Consider the following 24,835-nt stretch of genomic DNA (forward strand, 5'->3'; position numbering starts at 1 on the left):
GGGTGCTGGGCAGCACGGGGTGCTGGGTGGCACGGGGTGCTGGGCGGCACGGGGTGCTGGGTGGCATGGGGTGCTGGGCGGCACGGGGTGCTGGGCGGCACGGGGTGCTGGGTGGAACGGGGTGCTCAGCGGCACGGGGTGCTCAGCGGCACGGGGTGCTGGATGGCACGGGGTGCTGGGCGGCATGGGGTGCTGGGCGGCACGGGGTGCTCAGCGGCACGGGGTGCTGTGTGGCACAGGGTGCTGGGCGGCATGGGGTGCTGGGTGGCACGGGGTGCTGGGCGGCACGGGGTGCTGGGTGGCACGGGGTGCTCGGCGGCATGGGGTGCTGGATGGCACGGGGTGCTGGGCGGCACAGGGTGCTGCGTGGCATGGGGTGCTGGGTGGCATGTCCCCCGCCCAGCCCCAGGACACCGAGCACCCCATGGCCAAGCACCCCAAGCACCCCACTGCGGTCCCCGCGGGCGCGTGGGACGCACACAGCTGGCTGTGCGAATCACCCCGCAGCGTGTGGGGCTGGCAGTGAGTAATGCCATGATGTGTAGAAAGGATGGCACACTTTTACAGCAGAAACGGAAGGAAAGCAAAGAGTTTTGTCATTTGTCATTCTGTGTGAACGGTGTTGGAGCATCCAGCTACACAAGCATAGCGCAAACCAGAAGCAGGCTATTGTGTGAGCCTTTGTTCAGAAGTTACTTGTGCAAGGGAGTCACCTCGGCTGGAAAACTCCAAAGCAAATTCTTAATTGAGGGCCACTGATTTCCTGAAGAGGCCAAACATAGCCATGATGATGGGTGATATCGTGACAATTTGCTATTTTCAGTAAGTGTCCTCATAACTCAGAGCAACACTGAGAAGTACATTGTGAAAATATATTGTGAAAAAATGCTGCTTCTGCAAGTGCTTCCAGAAGGTACCACAGTTCAGTGTTTTAGAGCACAATTTCCCTGCTGCTAGTTTTCTTTTTTTCTTTCTACTTTTTTTTTTTTTTTTTTTTTTTTTTTAAGAAGACTTCATGAATATTGATGGTAAACATAATAACAGCAATACTCAGGAGTATTGTCAACTCTTGCTGTACAATTCACATAATTCCCCTTAAATTAATGGCAGTTACGTGTGTGCCCTGGATAAAGACTGCACCCCCATGGAAGCAATACCAAACCTTCAGCTCACTCTACAAAAACACAGCAAAATGCCCACTGCCTGTCAGACAGAACTGCAGGATCAGGCACCCTTGTAATTGCTTTGAATTTTCCTTTTTTTTATTATTATTATTTTTTTAAGGTTGAATTTTCTTATGTTGAATCGCATGTACTTGTATATGTTCCTGCTCCACGTAATCACTGCCTCTGTGAGGTAAGCACCTGAGCAAAACCCGTTGTTGATTACATTCATAAATCCCCAGACAATTGTCCTCTCACCTCACCTCAGCAAGGGTGAGGGCAGCCCCTGGGCAGCAGCACCCCACCAGGATGGGGCCAGGGGCGCATGACCAAGCAGCCCGCCACCCAGCCCTGTGGGAGCTGCATCCCTGGCCTCATCCTGCTCCCTTGCATGGCTGCCTGCTATGGGACCTGGGGTATTTATTGATGCCCTCGGTGTTTTCCCCAGTCTCACCCCCCTGCGAGCTGCCCAGCTGCCGTGAGCTCGTCCATCAGGACGGCACTGGCATCATGAGGGCATCCTGGCGTCCTCCTTCAGCACTGAGGCACTGAGGATGCTGAGGAATTGCTCTCCCAGCTCTGACTGTGGATGGTTTACCCCAGATGTCTGATTTTCAGGGTCTAATGACAGGAACCCCACCGCAGAGCTGCTCAGCTCATGCGCTGAAAGACACAACGGCACTGAACGGGTTGCTGGTGGTGAGTAGCCCTTGTTAGAGATGTGTCTCGTCCTTCTCTCTGCCAAATTTCTTTTGACTTATAAATCTTAATGGTATTTTTTTTAACCTCTTAATTTTATGGGCTTGTTGAATTGCAGCTGGCTAAATCCTGTATCACAGTTTCTCTTCTCTTACAGGATGAGAGGTAAGCGCTCTGCCCTTGGCGGTGAGGGGTTTCTGGCTGCGAGGTGCCTCCGGGATCTCTGCGTGGTGCCCAGGCTCGGGGCCAGGCTAGTGGGCTCTGCACAGCCGTGGTGCCTGCTTTGCCACCCCTTAGCCAGAGAAGGCAACTTGCAAAGACAAAAAAGCTCATCTTACTGCATATTAATGAGTCAGTTCAGAAGCACTGTGCTTGTTCCAGTTTCCAGCGCCTTGGCATACGAACACATGCCCACAAAGCCCTGTGTCTGTCCCAGTGGCTGAGACCCAGCCCTGTGCTCCCCATGTCAGCAGGGAAATCGGGTCGGGCACCACTGCGGTGCCTGGTTTGAGGACGCCTTTGCCCTTGGGCTGGGTGCTGGGGAGCCAGCAGCAGGACTCAGGTTGCCTGGCGGTGCTGCCACTGCCTTGCCAGCCCCGCATCGAGCCCTGCCGCTGCCTGCGCCCTGCCTGCGCCTCCTGCTGCTGCAGTGTGCCCTCAATTAGCCTCTGTAATTGCGGTGCGCTGGGTGAGGATGCAGCCTGCTCCCTGTGAGCCCCCGTGAGCATGGCCATCACCCTCAGAAAGCACCCGGTGAGGGCTGGAGTGCAGCTGAGAGCAAACCCTGTGCCAGGCATGTCCCTCAGCGGAGAGCCGAGCTCGGAAAAGCAGCAGTGGATCACCACTGCCTCAGCATCCAGAGTGTGCAGCCCTCCTCAGGGAGGTCAGCATCTAGCAAGTCATGATAGGTGTTTGGTGCTTGAGATACAGAGGGTCAAATGACATTAGGGGCTATGGGGAGCTGGGAGGTCCCTGGGGACCTTGAGCACAGGGTGACCGACCCCACAGGCGACCAACCCTGCAGGCAGGAACAGGAGGCCAGCTGCTTTGGGTGCAGCTCCACTGCCAGCAGCTCCACGGCTTCCAGCCCGGTGGGAGCAGTGCGGGAAGGCAGAAGTTCCACAGCAGGCAACCACGGAGTGGTTCAAAGAGAAGTGAACACCAGGAGATGGAGTCAAGCAATAAAAAGCAACGGGCTGAAATTCAAAAGACACCTTTGTCTTGTGGAGCATTCCTAGTGGCCTCCCACGGGACGTGGTGGAAGCTGCATCACCTGAACAGCTGCAGCTGTGCCGAATGGGGCACTTGTTCCACCTCTGGAGAGAACAAACCTGCATGGGCAAGGATAGCAGGAGAGAGGACCTAATTAGTCTATTCTCAGCTAATTTCTGACTGCAGGAGTTTCTGATTTCTCTGTTAGTAAGTGGTTTAGAACTGAGAAGAGGCTCCATGTGGTCCCAGCACCTGCTTCCCTGAAATTCTCATGGAAGAGGCAAAATTTCTGCATGCTGCAACCATACCAGCAGCAAAGCCTGGCTGAAGCGGAGGAGTGTTGGAAGTGTCTTGTGAAATGCTGGATTTCATGGCCCACAGAGTGCTTGGCCGTGGCCCTTCTGAAAGAACATGTGGTTTGATGACACAGAAGGAGCAGCACGCGGGCAGCAGTGCCAGCCCCAGGCGGGGACACGATGTGGGCAGGAGGGTGGCTGCTGCCCCGCAGGCTGGCAGTCAGGGCAGCTTCCAGCTCCATCCCTGGCTGCGGCACTGAGCCCCTCCGCGCTGCAGATAAGCCTTCCCCAGGCAGGAAAAATGCAGGAATGAGTGTGCTCTGTGCTGCTGGACCTGATCCGGCCTGGCTCTGAACATGAGGGAGGAAGGGGAGACAATACAACAAAGCACAGGCTTTCTGTTGTCCTCACACTGTGTCTTTAACATGGTGTAGCTTTCTGAGAGCCAGGGGTCCTGCGATGGAAGTGCCAGGACCCCTGCCAGGACAGGCAGCTACCCTCATTTCAGAGAGCCATTCCCAGAAGAGGAGCAGAGCCAAGGTGCCATGCCCTGCTTCGCCCCGGGGAGCACCTCCAGGCTCCGCAGGAGGGGCTGCTGCTGCCGCCACGTGAGGCTGCGCCTGGCCCGAGTCCCAGCTGTCTCGTGAATCACAGGCTCTTATTTTCCCCTCTTTCTTTACGGGTAAAGAAGATCAGTATTTTGGAAAAATCCAACACATGTTAATATCATGACCTGCACGGTTACTGTCAATAGAGATGGGCTGGTGATCTTTAAAAGGAGATTTTCTCAGGGTGAAGGACAAACATGACATTAGAGTCATCAAACTCCCTACCTGACAAGGACATATAAATTGTAAATGGTCGGGGGCACAGAGATCAGGTTGTCTTTCTTCCAGATGCTTCTCCATCACAACAGGGATCTGCCACCTCTCATCTGCATCTCACGCAGTGCCAGCAGCGGGGAGAGGAACAATTAATGGCAAGTTGCACCCTGGTGCCCACCGCTGCCCGCGGCTCCCGGCGCTGGAAGGGCAGGCTGGGCCTGACACAAAGAGGGTGAAGACCGTAGCTGCAAGAGGCAAGGAATCTCAGGGCCTGATCCTGTACCTATGTACATGTTAGGCACCCTCCTGGCCCCTGGTGCAGCTGGAAATCCTTAAAGAGGGAAAAAATATTTTATTTTTGTAACCTGTTCCTTTATGTGCTTATTTAGACACACGTTCTGTTCCATTCAGTCAAGAACATTTCAGTTTACCTTTTAAGAATTTCCTTCCAGAATAGCATAGCTGGTAAAACTTGGATTTTTGTAGTATCCCCGAGCAACCAGCCCTAGCAGCCCTGACAAGTTCGGCTCTGTCTGGGTTAGATTTATGTGCACAAGATTAAGTGACCCTTTGCTGAGAAGAAAGGAATCAACTGGGTAGGAAACAAAGAGAAAGTGAGGAGAGCAGAAGTTTTATCTTCCTGTTCTTACGCACAGTAAGTGGAGGCACACGGTGCTGTGGAGAGAGGCAAAGCCAAAGTGTGGAATACGAGCAAAGGCCGCCCTTCCATGCTCCAGATGATACGCAGGGGGGGCACGAGCTCTGTACCAGGACCCCTTTGGCCATCCCGCACCCCGCTGTACCCAGCAGGGGGTCTCTCCTGCACCTCCCCAAGGAGGCCTCCAGGGCCAGGGGCCTCTTCCCCCCGACGCACCGCGAAGGATCGCCCTGCCACAGGGCTCAGGTTTGGTGAGGAATTAATCCGGGCTTCCAGCCCTCGCAGCACTGAGCCAAATGTCTTTATCTGCCATGTACATGCAATAAAAGGAAACATGCACAAGATTACAGAATTTACAGCCTTGAAAGGAACAAAATTGTATAAAGTGTCGCTTCTATATAAAAATGTTGCCTCCGTCTTCAACATATGTAGCCCTCCCCACAAAGATGTGTATCTTATATAAGTCTTGTAGATGTCTCATATATATCTATGTGTGTATATATATATATACGTATTTTCTAATGAATTACATCAAAGGACATTGTGGTCTTCATTCTCCCAGATCTGGCAACTTATCAATGCTATCCACATTTAATTAGTAGACATTTCTTCTCCGTGAGCATATTTACTTGAATTCCTTGTTCCTACGGCAACCCAGCGAGTGCTACAGCTCCAGGAACAGTCTAGACTAACCTAAAAAAGAATGGAGATTAGAGAGCAAGCTCAATATTAAGATTATGCTGCAAAGCCTGAGCTTGGTAAGAGCAGCATTACAAAGCAGGCTCAGATAAGACTCTTATTTCAAGGAGCCTATTTATAGCATTGCAGATTTGTATTTATTCAAGGGTACCTATAGTATACAGGCTGTGAGAGACGACTCATTTAGCACTAAGTTCTCAGTAATTGGCTATCAACTCAGGTAAGGGATTTTTTTTTCCTAATAATTACAATCCATTTTCATTTTAAAATACCCACCGAGGGAATAGCTAAGCAATATTCACACCATTTCTATTTACAGATGCTCTCCTTGCTGATATAGTTGTATTTTTAAAGCATACAAAATATCTAAATTATCTAATGGCATTGCAGCTGTTCAGAACAGAAAATATTCTTTAATATACACATTACCACTTCTTATTTACACTCTTACCATTCTTATATAAGGTTTCCTTACCTAGTGTGAGCACTGAATACAGCTATAAGAAGACTGATACAAGATAAATATACAACACTTAAGTCCTTTTGTCCTTTCCTTTTTAGTTTTTAAATGCCCTGTTTTAGATTCAAAAAGGAAAATGAAGAATAAATATAAAAAAGAGAAAAGGGCCACTTATCAGTTACAGAGAAAACCATCTCATTTAAAGATTAATGGTACTCTGATTCTTTTAAGTAAAAAAAAGTGCATTCTAAATAGTCTCACATCTTTTGTTTTAAACTCTGCAAAATTTAACTTCAGACAAGATAGATCTGTTACAAGATACCTACAAACTCTTAAAGAAATTTTTACACAGAGACCCAAAATGTATCATGGAGGTTAAAATTTATATTTATATTTTTATGGGTGAAAGTTTAAGGCATTCGTAGGGGAAGATCTCTCCAATCAGCATAATAGGGACAAAGATGTTAGGAAGCCTCTAAATTGCCTGGTGTGGAGGAAGGAAGTGAAACTCTTCCCACCTGACCTTTCAGCACTGTTTTATTAACTCTAGGTTGCAAGCAACAAGTTTAACTGAGGGGTTTCTAGGTGGCGGCTGCCTTTGTGTTCAGACTTTCAGAGCAGATGTTTTCGTGTCACCCATTTGGAGACACCTGCACCAAACCCTCACTGTGCCTGAGCTTAGCTCTCGTCTCCATTCCCTTGGTCCTCTCTTTGTGTCAGAGCAGAACGTTTAAATCACACCACTCCTAACACGTACCTGTCGGCACACACGGAGCTGCGAAGTCATCAGAAAAGCAGATGTGAAATATCCCTTTGGTAAGCAATCACTGGGAGGTAATTGGCTGTATTTATCCTTTTAATGCCACGAGTTTAGAGTCAAAAAAATTACTACTTTTACAAAAATAACTTTCAGGTGCAATCAACTAATGCAAACACATTCAGAAATCTTTTAACTCCCTTTTGCTTGCAAAGTGATGGGAGATAAGAGATTGTATTTCTTATGCATTATTACCAGCTTCCAAAGCTTTAGTTTCCCTACAAATATTAGCCATCAAATGAATTAATTAATCTCCACAACCCAACAATGGCATGCTTTCCTCTGTAGTCTGCGACCTGAACCCAGCCATCCTGTGTGTCCTCCTGCGCTTGTCTGAAGTGCGTTTTAATACCAAAGAACACAACAACTTAAATGCCATTCCCTGGTTTTATGAAAAAGCAATATCAGAGAGTAAATAGGGCAAATACCAACAAGGAGGGACACACAAGTTGAATCGAACAATAAATTCAAATAATATCACTAAATCGAAGAGTAGAGGCAGTGTCGGTAAGCTCCTTTCTCCCAGTGAGTTTTCTGGAAAGTCTGGGAGCCGAGCAAAGGTCTGAGCACCCCGCTCTCCTTCTGCTTTCACAACAATCAGGACTGGATTGAACCTCTTCAAATAATTCTCCAAACAGAGATAAAGCATAAAAGAGAGAGAGGGAAAAAAAAAAAATCCAGCATATTCTTTTGCAGCCGGTAATAAGCTTACGCTTGCAATAGATCTGTTAAATAATTAGAGTTAAATTACCTCCTCTCCTACCACCACCTTTCTCAGCTTTTCACTTTGAAGTCACACTTTAGTGGAGAGGAATCAGTGAAGGAACACATTGGAGAGGGCCGGCTGGATCACCAGCCTTGCTCACGATGGGTTTGTGCCCTGGTGCCTGCCAGTGCGGCCGTGGAGCGCTGCAACTCGCCTGCAGCCACCCCAGCTCCCGGGCACGGCCCCGCACGGGCACACGGCTGTGCCCGGCCCTGCCCCAGGCCCCGCACACGCATGACACACGCACACCCCGCACATGCATGCACACGCGCACCCCCGGCCCCGGCTCTGAAACAGAAGGCACAGGAAAAAGGAATGGAGATTTGCAGATCTGATAATGAGCCAGTTAATGACATAAATGATACCTCAAGAACCTCACTAAACCATCCAGGTCCTACAATTTAATCTGTAATAAATACTCCTGCATCATTGCGAGATGGCTGCTCATAATGGCAAATGAAATATGCTGGTATGATAGGTACAATAAATCTGGATTTTCCTATGGTTCCCTCAGGCTAGAACAATATGTAACCAGAGTGCGCACTGTCAGGATGAGCAGATCTCAAAGCCATCATAAAATCTAAATGGGGACTAATTAGGAGGCCCTTCCCTTCTAGAGTTACTATTTCTATTGACATTTTCCATGCATGAGCCCCTCCATAACATCATAAGTCACCAAGATAAGAACTCCCTAGATTATAGGGAAAAAGCTTTAATGGAGAAGTTGAACTCAAAGGCGATGCATAAATTTTCCTTCTGATACCATGGGAAGTCTGTGTTCAGTACTTTCTTTACAAACTTTCCTCCCCGGCCCCGGCTGTGGCTGTGCCACCCCCCAGAGCCCCGGGAGGTGCCGCTGTGGTTGGGGTCACCGGCACCCCCAGGGCCCCTGGGTGCTGAGCCCCCCAGGGGTGGGCTGCTGCGGGCAGGGGGCACAAACCAGCCCCACTCCAGCTCCAGAGCCCACACGGGGGGTTCAGAGCGCCAGGGGCACCCCCTGGCCGGGCGGAAGGCACGCCACAGAAAGCAAGATTTATTGGCTGTTTACAGCAGACTTTACGTTCAATTTTCCCTTGTCACACTCGCACAAAGTAATTGCCCTTGTGTGTGCGTGCATATTCCTGTTTGCTGAGGGTGTGGGCACGTGTCCTTGCCTGCCTCCCTGATGAATTGCCTCAGGCCCAGCCTCCAGCCAGAGGACTTAGGAACCGTCCTGCCACTGCGATGTCCTAGCCCTTGTAAATGATGTGTGCGGGGTCTCCGTCCCTCACTATGACCCCCGTGATCTGCAGGAAAGCACACTGAAAGCTCTCATGGTGCATGCTTTTCCCCAGAGCACCCTCACAAAGCGCGGGGCTTCGTGTGCTGCCTCCTTCGCCAGCACAGCCCGCTCCCACCCCACTCCCAGCGCTGTGACGAGGCTGGCCCTACACTTCAGGAGCATTCGTTAACACTGAGCTGAAATGTCTGCAGCACAGTGGCAGTATGAGGGACAAACGTTTTCCCTCTCAAGGGCCCCCGGGAGCACAAGCGGAGCACGGCTGGCGGAGCCCCGCACAGACCCGAGCGCACAGCGATGCAGTACGGGCAGATAACGCTCAGCAAACCACGTCCAGGTGCTCTGCTCCTGCTCGGGGTCACCCTCAAAGGAGCTGAACACGTTTTATTCTGCATTATGATTTGGCTTTCTCACCCTAAAAGAGAAGCGGTGAGGGGCCTCCAAACCTTGGTCCCCAAAGGACCACCCCAAGAAATAAATAATAATAATAATAATCAGATCATGTGTCTGAGAACATTGTCCAAATGCTTCTTGAACTCCAGCAGGCTCGGTGCAGTGACCACAGCCCTGGGGAGCCTGTTCCAGTGCCCAAGCATTTGTTATCAGCATCCATAAATCAGCTGCTCAGGAAAATCGGGTTAAAATTTCATAATGTTTTTCAGAGGGGTTGGTTTTGGAATTCTTCCACTTGGGCTTGGTAGATTTTGACTCCTTAGAGGTTAGATTTTCTAATCTCTTTCCTTTTCTTAATTTTCAGAATGAATGAATTTCATCTCACTGTGGTGTTGCCACTACTTTTTTAAACGGAAAGCAGTCTTCATCTGATGACATGCTCGTAGCAGCAGGAGTAGCACAGAATTATTGGCGCAATTCATGGGTACCCATAATCAATAAGGTGCCTGAGCAAATTCAGTAATTCATACTGACTGTACAATTAGGATATGTTTAACAACTCAAAATCTGTGCACTGGGCAGCTCTGAAAGCTGCTAAGGGCACTGGGGGTGCTGGAGGTGCAGTCGGGTACCCCCGCCAGCACGGCCACCACCTTGGTGGCACCTGGCGCATCAGCTTCTGCCTTGCCACCTGCTCTGCATTCACACAAGGCTGATGCAGTTTTGGTATGCAGGAACCAGAGCTGTGATTTGCTTTTTAAGACTGTCCATTTCTGTGAATTAGGATAAAAACAAAGGGAATGTGATGTGTGCCAAGCATATCATCGACGACTTATTCTTCTGTAGTCTCAAAAAATATATTAAGAAAGAATCTGTATGAGCTTCTACAAATATTTTCCCCATTGCATAAAAAATAAATAATTAATTAATTAAAAAATACCCAGAGAAAAAAATGTAGCGAGGTGACTTGCATTGTATAGAATACATAATGGCTCCTACCTTTGATGACATTTATCTTTACTCATGAGGGAAGACCTAATAATATGAATTATCAGGTCCCTCCTCACTCATGAAGAATAATGTCATAAAGGACCCACGCCATCATACATTCAATGTGGTCTGTACTAATCCTTCCATTGTTAGAGCAGGCTGATACCTTATGTTATCATTGTTTTCATGCTATAAAGTAAGCCTGCATGGAATGGTGTTAGAAATGCAATTCTGCTGGAGTTTCGACCTGATTGAAATGCTGGAGTTTTCACATGTAATTATCTTTGATCTTCGAATGCACATTATATTTTTGAAAATTACTGACATAGGTAAACAAGCATTTTCTCAAAAACAGCATTCCTGAAGGATGAGTCTAAATACCCTTTTCTCAACTTTGTGTTTACACAGAGTTATACAGGGGAAATGAGCCTTCAGAGAATTATTAGAGGGCAAACGAGAAGCAGCCAAGTTTATGAAAAAATAGCACAAAAATGACTGAGAGGATAGAGATCTATATCCTAAGTCAACTCCAGTTCCATTTCATTTTTTTACAGGAAAATCATTGGTGGGTGCGATTCGCTCTGTGTTTTCTACCGAGGCTTGGCTGAGGAGAGGAGCCGTCCCTCCATTTCCCAAAAAGCACTGGCAGGGTCCCACTGCTCCCCTGCCTTCTGCCTGGGGTGCTGCTGCGTGGGCATGGGGACGGTTCCCATGGGGCTGAGCCCCCCGCAACTGCTCCTGGGGCTGGGGGCACCCCCCGCCACCGAGGGGGGTTCCCCAGGAACAGGCAGGGAGCGGGATGGGGATGCTCAGGCACGCAGACTGGCTGCGGAGCAGCAGGAGAAAGGCTGCACATAGGGCTCAAATTCAGATCGTTTTTATAGGAGGGTGGTGGAAAATGAATGCCTTGTTCTCATAACTCTCCCTTTAATGAGTATATTGTTTTATCTGCTCATCGCTTTCTAAATACACTTATAGTTAGGCAAGTGGTTAAATTACTGCCAAACACAGCATATTAGCTTGCCAGGACCGTATTTCAATCATTTGTGCTATCGCTAATGTAAGTACTGGGAACAGTTTAGATCTACACACAGACACACTTTTATTGCACCGCCAGGGAAGGGGATTTCCATTATGCAGCAGCGGGACCTCACCTGATCGCAGGCATGGACCGAGCCAAGCTTCAGCCGAAGGATTCCACTGAGGTATCAGAAGCTGCTTTGTGTACATTTCCTAAGAGTCTGTGCAGTGCAACAAAGAGCAAGGTACAGCGTGGATCAAAGAGCTGGAGGGGAATGGCAGGGAGAGCAGGGGGATGTGCCTCACCGCCCACCCACCGCTGGCAGCATACCTGTGGGATGTTCTCTTCACACATGTGGGGAGGAGGGCAAGCTTTTCCCCTCAACACCATCAGCAGGGAGGCAATATAAGTGTTCATGGCTGCTCGCATGTGCTGCATCCACAAGCACGAGCCCCTACACGTGGTGCCCCCGGCCCATGGGGAGCCCACTGCCCGGCTCGGGGCCGGCCGTGCAGCCCGCAGGCTGCCACCCACCGAGCACCCCTTGGTAGCCTGGCAATAAGCACCGTCTGTTTATCTCGTGCTTCTCCTCTGAGGATTTTGAAGAGACTCTCAAAAAATGGTATTCGTAATTGCATATGAGATTTCCATGGTGGAGACAGAGCTATTTTTCCAAAGTTGTGCTCAGATACTTTGAAATGACAGTGCATAAATATCAGAGATAAACACCCACTAGCTTTCCACTGAAAGGGTGTGAATTCAGGGAAACAGAAAATAAATATATTTAGGATTAAATGCAACACAAGTTCTTGGTCAAATAGCTGCTGTGTTTAAATGGATCTATAGCTGCTCACTGGAAGGTACGGCAGCCAGGAACAGCACTTTGCTCTCACGCCGACCGTACCACCGGTCGCTCTGGCCTCTTATTTAGGTATTGCAGTCATCATCTCATATTATACAAATGAGGACGAGCAGGTTTGTTCACCAGAGGAAAGTCATTCAAAACCCAGCAAAAAAAAAACAGGAAAATTAGTGAGCCATTTCCTTCTGGTTTGAGTCTGGTTGCTCCCGCGGCAAGCGAAGGGCCCGCGGGCGGTGCGGGGCGGCCGGGGGAGCCGAGCAGTGGGGCGAGACCAGAGCAGGGTGGGCTCACACCATGCCCTGCAGTCCCCGAGGGGCTCGGGCTGCCCACGGAGCTGTGCCGCTGGCTGCCAGCCCCCTGCCTGGGGCTCAGCCCGGCCCTGTCCCCAGAGCAATCCCCTGCCAGCCCCACAACGCCAGCTAGGCCTTGCTAAGGAAGAGTGATTTATCAACAGATATAAATCAGAATGACTGTTTAGCAGCACTGATTAGCTTGAAACGAGTACTTCTGGCGGCACAACAGCATCTAAACATGACATATCTATCTCGGCTACCATGGCATGGCACATCTCATTTAGTCAGCGTGCCCATTTGTATGTGCCCTTCAGTGCCTCCAAAGGTTTAAAACTGGGGAAGAAAAGAATTTTATCTCATGCTGAGGATAATCCTATTTCACATGCACCAAATCTATAATCCAGCAAGTATAATTCAGGATCACAGCACTCGTTCCTGCGGACACAGGAGTGCATCATCTCACAGCTGAGGCTGCACGAAGCCGGCACCCAGACCGGGCACGGCCAGCTTTGTGCTGCCACGGGTGCCTCTGCGCTCCTCCGTCCTTTCCTAAGCAAATGAACTCGCTGCACAGTTGCACTGAAAAAGCAAAAGCATGAATGCTGAAGGCACGGAGCAGAAACAAAGAGGTCACTGCCGTAAAAACGCTGCTGGCGCTGAGTGAAGCGTGTGGTGCTGGGACGTCGGGTGCCCGGGCGCTATTCCCAGCGCACCCGGCTGGGTCCCTGCAGCAGCCTGCCGGCAGGCGGGAGCACTTGGGCTGGCCCCAGGGAAAGACCAACAGAGACCCCCCCCTAACGCACAACGCAATTGGAAACAAGTGGGGAAATCGGTGTTGCTTAGCAATTTGCTATAGCACGTACTGGGGAGCAGGCAAAAGCATTGTCAGAAGCTCCAACATTATTATCATTACCATTTAAAGAGTATCCCAGACGTGCAGGGCACTTTACAGACAAAAGTAATTGACGGTCCTTGCCCCGAAGCTGAGATAGCACAAGATCCAGGCACAGCCAGCAATGGGCAAGGGCTGCAGAGAGATGGCGTGGAGGAATGGACAGCGCACGGAAGGTGGCTGGCTGCACCTATTGTCACGTTCCAGTTTGCACTTGGCCCTGTCCCAGCTGAAGCCATGGGAATTTTTTTCTCCAGTTCTAGCTGAACAAGCGATGGCAAGGAGCAGGTGCTGGTTTACATCATTTTGTATCTCGCTACCCAAAGCTGCCGAAGTGCAGGCACGGCTGCCGGTGCGCGGTGCTGCTCTGAGCCGGCAAGCCCTGCCACCGATGTGCACCTAATTACTTTGTTACCCGAGTGGCTGGCAAGTTCTGCCGCTCTCTGTAGGAACGGTGACATGTTCTGAAGGACTAATTAATGGCTCTTGTATTTTGGGATCACCTATTGTGTGAGGGTGTCCTTCGGCAGGCCAGTCGTGTATGCTGCGAACTGTGCCAGCTGCTCGTTGGGAAGGGTGGATTTTTACCTCCTTGTGTGGACAAATCAGACTGAATTACTTTAACAGTGGTTTAGTATTTATGGTACAAAAGTGGTCTTGAATATTAACAGCACAATACACTTTTAAATGCAGTGCATGGGGGAAGCTGGGCACTTCTGCCTGGTGGCTCTGTCCCTTGAGGTGTGTTGCAGAGCCACGGCGAGGTCTGGGCCAGGCCTGGGCCGAGCATCCCGGAGCCCGTCCCAAAGCGCTGGGGGGCCGGGGCAGCGCGGGAGAGGGTGCTGCAGACATCGGCCTGCAGACATCGCCCCTCGGCCCGCCGCAGGGTGAGAGCTGATGAGCCCATGGGGGTTGCAATAGGGGTAGCGACACAAAGGCAGCGTCCTGGGATCTCTGGGGCTCGTACGCTGGCCTTACGGCTCTTCGGGGCTCTGCAGTCTGCGCAGCGATGCTGTGCTGCGAAAGGAATAAACATTCCGTTGTATCAGAGCAGTCATGGTAGTACATCACCGAGCTCCTTTAAGTACCTCCAAGCCTGGGACGCAAAAATACAATGCAAGCTTGATCCAGAACACATTTGAGATAACGGAAAGCTTCCTGCGGCTTTTATTGAGTTCTGGACTGGCTCCCAGGTCGTTGCCGTGCTGTTTTGTGAAATTACTGAGATTTATGTCTGGCTTTTTAATACCAACCTGAAAAAAAAAATAATAATAAAAATAAAAATACCCTCCTTTGCTCATCTCTGCGTCTGGTGACCGCTGCTCCCCAGCCAAAGATTTTAATTTTTTATCCTGTTCATTTTTTTTCCCTTTTCACGGATATTTTTTCTAATTTGGTGATCATGTTCTGGATGCACTTGACAGAGCATAATGTATCACCTGTCGAAAGATCCTGTTTTTAAAAAAGTTAGGAAATTACTGGTGTAATCAGGCAGCAAGCACTTGTCCAGGGCCGGGGAGCCGCTCGTTGCTCTCGGGTGGTCTGGGAGCCTGTCCTCCCCAAGCCCGCACGAGGGCAGGGACCGCGCTCCGGGTGCTGACGGGAGCCTGACAAGCGGTTTATAAACCAGGCCTGCCCTGCTGCTTGGAGAAGCTTTATAACTGATTGTTTTAATACCAAAGTGACACCAAAAGGGGGTCAAGTAAATAAATATGCATGCCTCACCAGTTCAAAATAATAAAATTCCAATGTGTGCAAGCCTGCTTGTTGAACATATGTTTGCGGCACGGCTAAGCCATCTGGCTCAATGTCAAGCATTTACACCAACTGCAGTCTTACACTACCTGACAGCAGAAAAGCTTTATTCCCTTGGTGTTTGGGCACAAATGGAGAAATATTATTGAAATGATTATCTGCATCAAGACTCAGATTTGGTTTGACATTTAGCTGGCTCTGTTTAATCCAAAGGGTTGTCTGAATGAATAAAGAGAAGGGTTCCTCCAGAAGATGCTGCAAGCAGCCAGGGAAAGCCAAATGATTAATGAGACTGAAAGGCTGGGTGGACCCTGCCCACCTCCACCCAGACCTCGGTGCCAAGAACTGCATATGAAATTAGTCTGAGGCTTTCTGCAGCTTGTCAGGAGGATGCTCGCGACCGGAGGGGCTCTATTTTTGGACCTTAAGAAAACAAAAGAAATAGCCACGGTGCCTCAAGCCGGGAAGGAAAGCTCTGTGTTCTAATTAAAAACAATCTCTGGAAAGTCGTAGGTCATCATCATCACACCTTGGCTGAGCAAGACGCACCCAGGGCTTGCCTCCCTCTGCTCCTGCCGCCCAGGGAGATGGGGAGGTGGTCGGCAGAGGGGCTGGCATGGGGAGCAGTGTGCTCCCTGCGTGCCCCCTGCGTGCCCCCTGTGTGCCGCACACCCCGGCCGCTCGCACCACGGCTTCCATGGGCTGGCAACACAAAGGCTGCCAGCAGCCACCCTGTGGGGAGCGCGGTTCCATTGCAGGCAGGGTGGCCCAGTTCTCCTCTACCATGGGAGTGGAGAAAAAGAAAAAATAAAAAGCAACTGAGAAGTTTTGAGCAAGCCAATAAAAGAGTGTGAGCAGGATTTGTTTGAAGTCAAGGGGTTGCTGAAGGCTCAGTCTGACAAAGACAAATTTATCCGAGAAATCAGACACGCTATATTTTAAAATAAAATAGGATGGAGCTGCAAAGCACGAGATGATGATCAGCGTCATGGTCCAGAAAGTAGTTCTCCTTGGGAGTACTAGAGCGAAAACTCCTTCCCCCTTCCCCCAGGAAAATGTACTGTACTGCTTTTTTTTTTTTTTTTTTTCTTTTTCTTTTTCTTTTTCTTTATATTTCCACTTCTGATTGCTGATTTGGATTTAAAATTAATTTGGTGATTTGAGTTTAATAAGAATGTTAGACATGATTTCCTTCTCACTCTTACTTTTAATTAACTTTTTAATTGAGATTTAAATGAATTCTAATGAACAGAATTGGTACCCTAATTGATTTGTCGCAGCAGCATAGTGAGGGATCAGTATGCTGGCAGCATTTTGATATATTACTCTGTGATGTCAAACAGTTTACAGGTTAATTTTTTGGCAGAGGTTACTTAATGTCAGCAGAAAACAATAATTTATTTTTGATTTATTAGTAAACAGTTCCTCGGAAGTGAATGGTCTATGATTTTTAAACAAACTCATGTTTATGCACAGCTGCCTTTGCCACCTATTAATGTCTCATTAGAAACTTGTTCTGGGTGTTTGTATGAGAACAAACAGGTTTCACCCAGATGTGCCCAGAGACAAACAGGTACGAGACGATTTGTGGTGCAGACACAGGCAGGCGGGGTAGATGGAGTCCATGTACAGTCGGAAGGGGGTTTTCAGCAGCAGCTTTGGTTTTCCTGAGACATTGGGATCTTAAAAACCTTTGTCCCACAGATGACTTGATGAGAATTTTAGTTCTTAGTGGATAACCCTTTCATGGTTTTCTCAGATAAATCCCTGAGAAAATACATTCTTTTATCATGTTAAGAACAATGAGCAGACGAGGACAGGCACTGTGACAGAGCTGAGCATGGGCTGTAATTCCTAACTGCACAAATGATGTGTTTTCCCCTATTATGATCCAGACAGGCAAACTGAATATTTTTGAAAGAAAATGACCAATGCATGATTAATTGCAAGCTCGCAGATTTTGCAGCTTCAAGAGTAAATCAGCTGCTAAGAAGTGCTAACTTGCTAAAATATAAACTAATTTTAGTCTCCAGATATTAAAACATAATCCATCTTCTTCCTCCACTGGGGAAGCTAATTAGAAACCATGACTGGCACAAGGGGAAGAGGCTGAGAAAACTGGGGTTAGGTCCCCCAGTCTGAGCAGAGCCTGGCCAATGTCACCTACATGTTCCAAAACAGGTGATAGCCCAAAACCACGTCTGGGCACTGGCATCCCCTGCATGCATGGGGAGAAGCACAGGGGCTGTCCCTGGCAGGGGACGGCTATTCCAGGACGGGTTATTTCTCGCAGATCATCCCCCCACCGCTGGCTGGGGGCTGCCTTCTCCCCTGGCTCCAGCCTCTATTCCTGCCTCAGAAAATATCTGCGCCCAGCTCAAAGGGCTCGATTTTCCTCTTGTCCTAGGTGTAACTCAGAATGATGTTGGACCTCTATTGGTGTAAATGCAAAGCTTTAGAGAAATTACTGCCGTCAGAGAATAAAGCAGGATGTATGGAAAAGGAGAATGGGGACAGTGTGAGAAAATAGGATGGAAGAGAGAAATATCACCCGCAGCGTCCAAAATGGTTTGAAATACAAGATGCTGCAAAACTTAAAGAATCGAGTTTAAAAGTTTCAATCTATGGTTTGTAAGTAATTTATGTGAAAATAATACTCAAAGACTTGCACTTTTTTTTCCAAAATACCAAGCAGTTAGCTGGTGAGAGGCACCCCTGGAGAAGAGTAAAGGCTGCATTCCCCAGCGGGCGCTGGTCCTCGTACAGGCGATGCCAGCAGGAGGCTGACCCCAGATCGAGGATGGTTTAACAACACCGATTTTCTAGACGATAACAAATCTGTTAATTACGTGCTTTCAATATATGAGCAAAGTATAAAAAATGCCACGTAGCCCTTCGGTACCCCTGGGTGCAGTGCTGTGCATATGAGCGAGGCGGGAGCAGCGCGGCTCCTCGGCACAGGCTTCGTCCTCATTCTTCATCCGCCCGGCCGGAGGACATGGGGGCTCTGTGGGGCTCTGCCCCACGGCCAGGCTGACCTTTCTCAGGGTTCTGACCTCCGTGGGACAGGGGGAGGATAAGTTTACACCCAGCAAAATCCCACATTTGGAGAAGTGAAAGTTTCAAATCACCCCCAGCAGCTCCTTATGTCTTGTGTTATCTAAATAGAATAAATTGGCAAGTTGAAGGAGAAATGAAAATTGTTGATATCCCTTTTCGTTTCTCTCCCAGATACTGTGATTTTTCAAACATAAAATAATGAAATTCATAATTTGCTTCAATATGTTCCATTTGGTGTATTTCATACATCACAAACTTGAGATTAAGGAGAGAGCCTTTCTCAAATGCAGCTTAATTTTGTTTTCAACTTCTTAAGCTTCTGTTAACACCTTTTCTGTAATCAGTACAGTATCTTTTGAGTTAATTAGTTCTGGAAAAGAATTACTAGTATAATTTGTGGTGGGACCTCCCCCCCTTTCATTCACCAGACAGAACAGCATCTGATTTAGATAAAAAGAACCACTGGAGGCTTCTTTAGTGAAGAGAGATGGTTAGATATGAGCTCCGATACATCTTCAAACCATTTATCCCTCCTTCAGCTCTGTAAGTGGGGAGAGCCCACGTTTAGCTGGCATGAAACCTACATTTTAATAACCGCCGCAGTTTCCTTCTGAATAGTTGAGGTTCTGGAACTGGCCGTGCTCAGCCCTCTGACACAGCAAGCACCCTCTGTGCCGTTAGTGCCAGCCTTCTGACGGCCGCCCGGCCCACGGCACATCCCACGCGGGAGCCCGCATGTACCGGGGCCTGCCCTTCGTTTGTGCTGGTGGGCACCAAAGGCTTGGGTGGCGCCTCGGATTAACACAGAGAATTAAAGTCATTTTCCATGTCTCGTTACCTGTCATAAAATCCTAACTTCAGATTTGGCATCATTTCTAACTGGAACTGTGGGTTAGCACAGTTCTGTTTGAAATCTGTCCAGAGGCACCTAACAACACCGGTGACGTTTGTTTGATGCTGCAAAAGGCTCCATGAAGACATCCATGAAACTGAGCCCCGTTCTGGGCTCTCCACAGACCTGCGTGGGGCTTAAATGTTTGAAAATAATTATGTGTGTCCTTGGTTTGCTGAAAAAGGCTGAGTGTTAGCAAAGCTAGAAGCCCCACACTGCACCTTCACCCTTCAATTTCAGTGGCTAAAGAATCGGTCCTGGGTGAATGACATCCACCAATCTTATCAAATTCTCCATGTGTCCATGTACACCGGTATATTTTAACATACAAGAACTGTCCCCACTGAACTTTCACATCTCTTTGACTCACTGTCAAGCTCAATAACATCAGAGATCAATCGGAAGTGCATAAATTTACCTTCAAAGAGGCCCAAAAGCTACCATGTAAGAAAATGAGCATCCCGTTCTGAAGTGTTTCATCTCCTAGCAGGGAACAGAAGGGATGGTTAGAATCTCCTGTGCCTCCCATACTGATGAGAGCCCAGAGATGAAGCTCTGGTGTTTGGCACAGGTTGCTGATGCCAGCGCTGTAAGGACGGGGCCGGGGCCGGCAGCAGGCGGCAGGAGCAGGCTCGGGCAGCCGGGTTTTGGCAGGCTCCTGGCGTGCCCTGAGGCTGCAGGGAGGGTCTGGTGTGCTCCCGGTGGGCTGGCAGCTCCAGGACCCACCGGCGGCCACCAGTGCCCCTCGTGCATGCTTGCCTGGCTCTAAGACATAGCAGAAATGTGATGGCATTGGCTTCCAATGGTAATACTTTGAATTAAAATGATTAATTAAGTCTCCATGGAAACCATTTATGTAAAAACTAAATTTTGCTCTCCGTTTTTCACTATAAAGCCTAGTTACAGCGGTGCTTAATCTTTCCTTTTCTGTAGAGCTGGTGTTTCTAAGTGTGGTTACACTCAACTTTCCTCCCTTGAATGGAAGGAGGTTTATTCATAATTTGCAATACTCTGGGAAAAGCCTGGGTATTTGGCAAGATACACAGTGTAGTTGACTCTGACTTAGTTAAATGGTTATGCTGAACTAGCAAATAAGCTGGGAGAAAGTTTGCAACAACAGAAAAAAATATCTATATGAAAACTGGCTACTAGCTGTGCCAATGGAAATAAGATTTGTTAACCCATATTTGAAAGTAAGGATCTAATGTTTTCTTACACCATTGTCTAAGTTTTCAGCACCCTTATAATTTCTGAAATGTTATTGACAATGAATAATGGAGCACACAGATCAGAGCTCGGTTCAGTTTTCAGAAAGTTAAGAATTCAGCCCAAATCACGGGTACTTCCTTAACTTGCGAGGGTCAGGGCTCTGCTGACGTTCGTGGTACAGGGTCAGAGACAAGAAAATGATGAGCAAAAGGAGAAACATCCTCTGAATTCTTGCCGCCCCTTGAGGTAATATGATTTGTTAGAAAGGATGCAACAGCGAGAGCTTGTTCTGCATCTGCTCCCTGCAGGGGGGAAGCAGCCTGTGCTGACGGGCAGCTCTGCTCGGAGGCAGGTCTGGGCTTTGGGCACCACGTGCCTGCCCAGCTGCATCCCTCCGACTCCTCCGCTGCATCCCTCCTACTCCTCCAGGGGACCTGTGCATTGGGATCCGCATTTCTGACCTCAGGCTGTGGATAGCCGTGTGGCTCTGCAAAGCCCATTGAGCACAGCAACTCCATCTCTGTAGGTCCAGTAGGTTTTACCTATTTATTTATCGGAAGCTACCTGTTGTGTTTCTATTGTCTGCTCCTCCGTTATTTTTCAGGCTGCTTTTAAGGCTGGATTATTTTGTAGGATGGGCTGGGGTAGTTTCTTTTTGTTGTTTTGGTGTTGCTCTGTTTGTTTTTGGTTTTGTGTTTGTTTTGCATATTTGATCTCCTTTAATTTTAAAATAGGCACACTCTGCATGTGCTCTTGCAGCTCGCTGCTTCATTAACCAAACCGTATCTTCTGTGACTGGATACTTCCCATTAGCACCTGAAGTTTGTTTAACAAAGGGCTATTGCAATTTAACTGCCATGCTCCAAATGGTCCTGCAGCATCTTCCATGGCCCTATTTCAGCACTAAATGTGCTAGTAGAGTATTTAAATACGAGAGAGTCTGTGATAGACCCCTTTCGTTCTCAGCAAAAGGCCTACCTTTCTGCTAGATTTTTTGCTGGCAAACAGCTACAGAAAACCATGAGCAGCAGTCAAGTGACTTGCCTGGCTTTCCTTCGAGCTTCCTGGGACGGAGGAATCCCACCTCCCACCGTAGTGGCCGTGGAGGGCTCCTTGTCCTTGTGCTCCCGTACTGGCGCTGGTGCGGGCGCGGTGCCGGGTGGGCAGCCAGTGCTCCCATGCAGGGTGTGCGTGACCTCCACACCAGCCCACCCATCCCAGCATGGAGCGTGATCATTAGAGAGGTGTTATTTAATTTATTTTTACATACTGCAGTTAATTACACCGTCTCTGATTGTGCTGATCATTTCTGCTCCCCCTCAGCCCAGTAATCAACACTAACTCGCAGGTCTTGCGGCAATGCCAACGGGCAGGACACGGTGACTCAGTATGTTCCTGGTGCCAAGCCAATTCAGGAAGCCGTTCTGGGATTTTCCTCATGGATCCCTGTTCCCAGTAAAGGGATCTGGCATTTCCATTTGTCCCACACACCCCAGGCTGCCTGGTGCTGGGCACCGGAGGGCTGAGAGGTGGCCAAGTCCCTGCCCAGCTCCTGGTGGCCATCACCGCCTGCACCCACGCGCCTGGGACTGTCAAGGGCTCAAAGGCAGCCCCTGGGGAGCTCAGCCCTCTGTCCGCGAGGGCTGCAGACAGGAAGCAAACGACCTGAAGCATTTATGGCTCTCCCGTCCTCACACCTCTCCTGTCCCCACAGCCTCGGTGCCTTGTCAGGAGCGCCCCTGCGCAAAGCCCGCGATTTCGTTTCATGCTCTGCACCGCTCTCAGTCTCAGCGCAGTCACAGCCTCAGCATCCTGTGCTGCAAGTTTTCAAGATATATATATATATATATATTTTTTTTTTAACACGCCTTTTTGCCAAGGCATGAGAGCTAGAAACTAAAAATGCCAGGAAACAGTGAGGCTGGAAATGAGCAGAGTCAAACAGACTATGATTCTTCAGAAAGAATCATTATTCAAAAGAATAAGAAAAAGGTGTCTATTTTTTCCTCCAGCAGTACAGAAACCAGTAGATGCCTCCAAAACAATTTCAGCTTGCCTTGGTGATACGAGTTTACTTACCAGGAGGGTTTCCTCATGTATGTACCGCTTTTTTTTTTTTTTTTTTTTTTCCCTTTTTTTTTTAAAATTCTCTGTAACTGCTTACATGATATCATCTGCCAAGGTCTTTCGAATTTCTGCTCTGCATTAAAGACAAAGAATCCTCCACAATTAATGTGCTTTGAGGGTTTCCTGTCACAGGAACATAATTAACTCTTTGCTGGCCTAACTAATTTCTGCATTTTAAAAAGTAGCCTGATAATGACAAAAGTGGAGCACTCAATCCACAGGATAGCCATTAACTGCACTCAGTTATTGTGCAGTCTCAATTCAGACCACAATTACTGTCAGAGAATTGCACTGGAAGCTACTCCGTGTACGCAAACAAGAATACTATTCATTAAAGGCCACTTTCAATAAAATACAATCTATATTTTTAATGAATATTTGAGAAAGAAAATACAATCTTGGGTTCAGAAACCTGCAATACAGTTATTATTCTTTTAATAACAGACTTTCTCAGGTACAGCTACTGACAGATGTTGTAGAGGCAGCAGAAATGAGATGGCTGGTATGAGAGCTTTGGCTGCAGAAATGAAAAGCAGAGCTGGCGCTCTACTAAGTCCATGTTAAATAAGGCTTTCCTAGAGCCACCTACACCACACGCAGCTCCCCCCCCCCCTTCCTCCCGTGGCTTTTATTGATGTCCCTGGGCGAGGACACTCTCCTTAAACCTTCCGTGCCCGCTTACATGCAGGAACGCGGAGATGGCAGCGAAGCAGTGTCCTGGCACTGCCGGGACAGGAGCGTGGCACAGCACGCCGCCACCTCCCCTTTGGGAAAGCGAAAACTCGACGTACCCAGAAAATAAATAAATAAATTTATTTAAATCTCGGTTTCTCCCCGCGGCCCCCGGGCACCCCTCAGGGCTGCAGCCCGGCCCCGCTCCGCGCCCGGGCTGGGCCGGCGGCTGGCGGCGGGGCTGGCGGCGGCGGGGCCGGTTCCGCACGGCAACATTGCCCTCTTTTGGCCGCTTCCCGGGAGCGGGCCCCGGGCCCGCTGCGGCGCAGCCCGGGGGCACTCACACGGCTCCGGGCTCGTCGGGGCCCGAGGTCGGGAGAGGGGCCGGGAGAGCCGCGGGTGAGGCGAAGAGATCCCGTAACCGAGAACGCAAAGCGTTCTGCACAAGCGTTTCTCGGTAACGTTCTCTCTCCGCACTGTTCTGTTTTGTTTTCTAGGTAGGTGAACGCAGCTGGAAATCACCAATCCATCAGCAATATACGTGTTTAGTCTTAAATGTGTAGAAATGTGCATGTAAGCAATGTAAAATTACCACATAATAATGCATTCACTATCTGTAATATCTGAGGTTAAATACGTTGCAAGAAGATATGGTATCTGCCTGATGTTAACTCAATCTATTCTTTAAAAAAGATAAAAATAAAACCAGAAGTACTTTGTGCAGTCACATTGCCTAGCTCCTGTTCTGAGCTCCGCAGCGGCTGCCACCAGCCGTGCCAGGCTGGGCACAACACCTCTGCTCCCCTCCCGGCAGCCCAGCGCTGAAGCTGAGGCTGGGGGCTGCAGGCTCACACCTTCCAGCGGAGCAGAGAAGGGTCCGCAGCACTTCTTTGTGAGCCTGCTGGCACGGAACAGGCTTTTTCCTTCTCTTCTGAAGACTTTTAGCCAGCTGACTTTTTAAAAGAGGTAAAGCAAGCAAAGTAAAATGCACAGCCAGGTCCAGCGCTCCGGGCACACAGAACTAAGTGTTGTTTATAAAAGAAGTGACTATATGAATTTGATAGGCTGTATTTTAGAAAATGATGCTGGCTGTGTATAAGTACGATCAGACATTAGCAGACCAAGTGGCTGCTCCTCTCTGCATCCTCGGGTCGCTCTCTGACCGGGGCATCGCTCAGAGCCACACGTGGGGCTGTGCTGGGCACTGCAGGCTCCAGTTCCACACACAGAAACCCTCACCTGATACTTCAGGGGGCTTCCGAGGCCTCATAACTCAACCAGTACGTGGCCTTCCTGACATCTTTCTTGTCTTAAATATGCTGGGCGCTCTGTGCTTCTGCAGCACAATGTCTGGTGCATGCCCCTGCAGGCAGGAAGGTCTGCAAGGGCTGCTGGCAGTACTTTTATTATTGTAAAACCGCCTCAGCGTCGTGCTACTGATTTTGTGGATTTTTATCCTTTTGGCTAAAGTTGTAAATTGGTTTAGAATTTGTTTCCAACCTTTCCTTCAAAGAACAAACAGAACTGGAGCTCGCTGGTGTCGTGGCTGGGCTGCGGCTCAGCTGACGTGAGAGCAGGCGCAGAGCTGCGCCGGGCAGGGGAGCGTCAGTTCTGTGAGCATCCAGGTCCGGCAGGGCCCCGATCCCCTGTGCTGCCCTTGGCTTGGCAATTGCCAGGAGAAGAAAGCAAGAAGTCCGGTGTCCGTGTCCATCCTGACAAGTAATTAAAGGTGAATATGTGAAAAACAAGCAAGCAAACACACAAAACAACAGCAAGAAAAAAAAAAAAAAAAAAAA

At 48.9% G+C, this 24,835-nt stretch overlaps 1 long non-coding RNA gene across 1 annotated transcript; it reads left to right on the forward strand.

Annotated features, from left to right (window-relative positions):
* Positions 1–5,541: 5,541 nt before the first annotated feature.
* Positions 5,542–21,689, forward strand: LOC118170294. The gene is made up of 3 exons (XR_004752631.1): positions 5,542–5,771; positions 20,670–20,762; positions 21,564–21,689. It is a non-coding gene; the product is annotated as an uncharacterized LOC118170294 (long non-coding RNA).
* The last annotated feature ends 3,146 nt before the right edge of the window (positions 21,690–24,835 follow it).

Source organism: Oxyura jamaicensis, chromosome 7, assembly GCF_011077185.1.
Source record: "Oxyura jamaicensis isolate SHBP4307 breed ruddy duck chromosome 7, BPBGC_Ojam_1.0, whole genome shotgun sequence".
NCBI lineage: Eukaryota > Metazoa > Chordata > Aves > Anseriformes > Anatidae > Oxyura > Oxyura jamaicensis.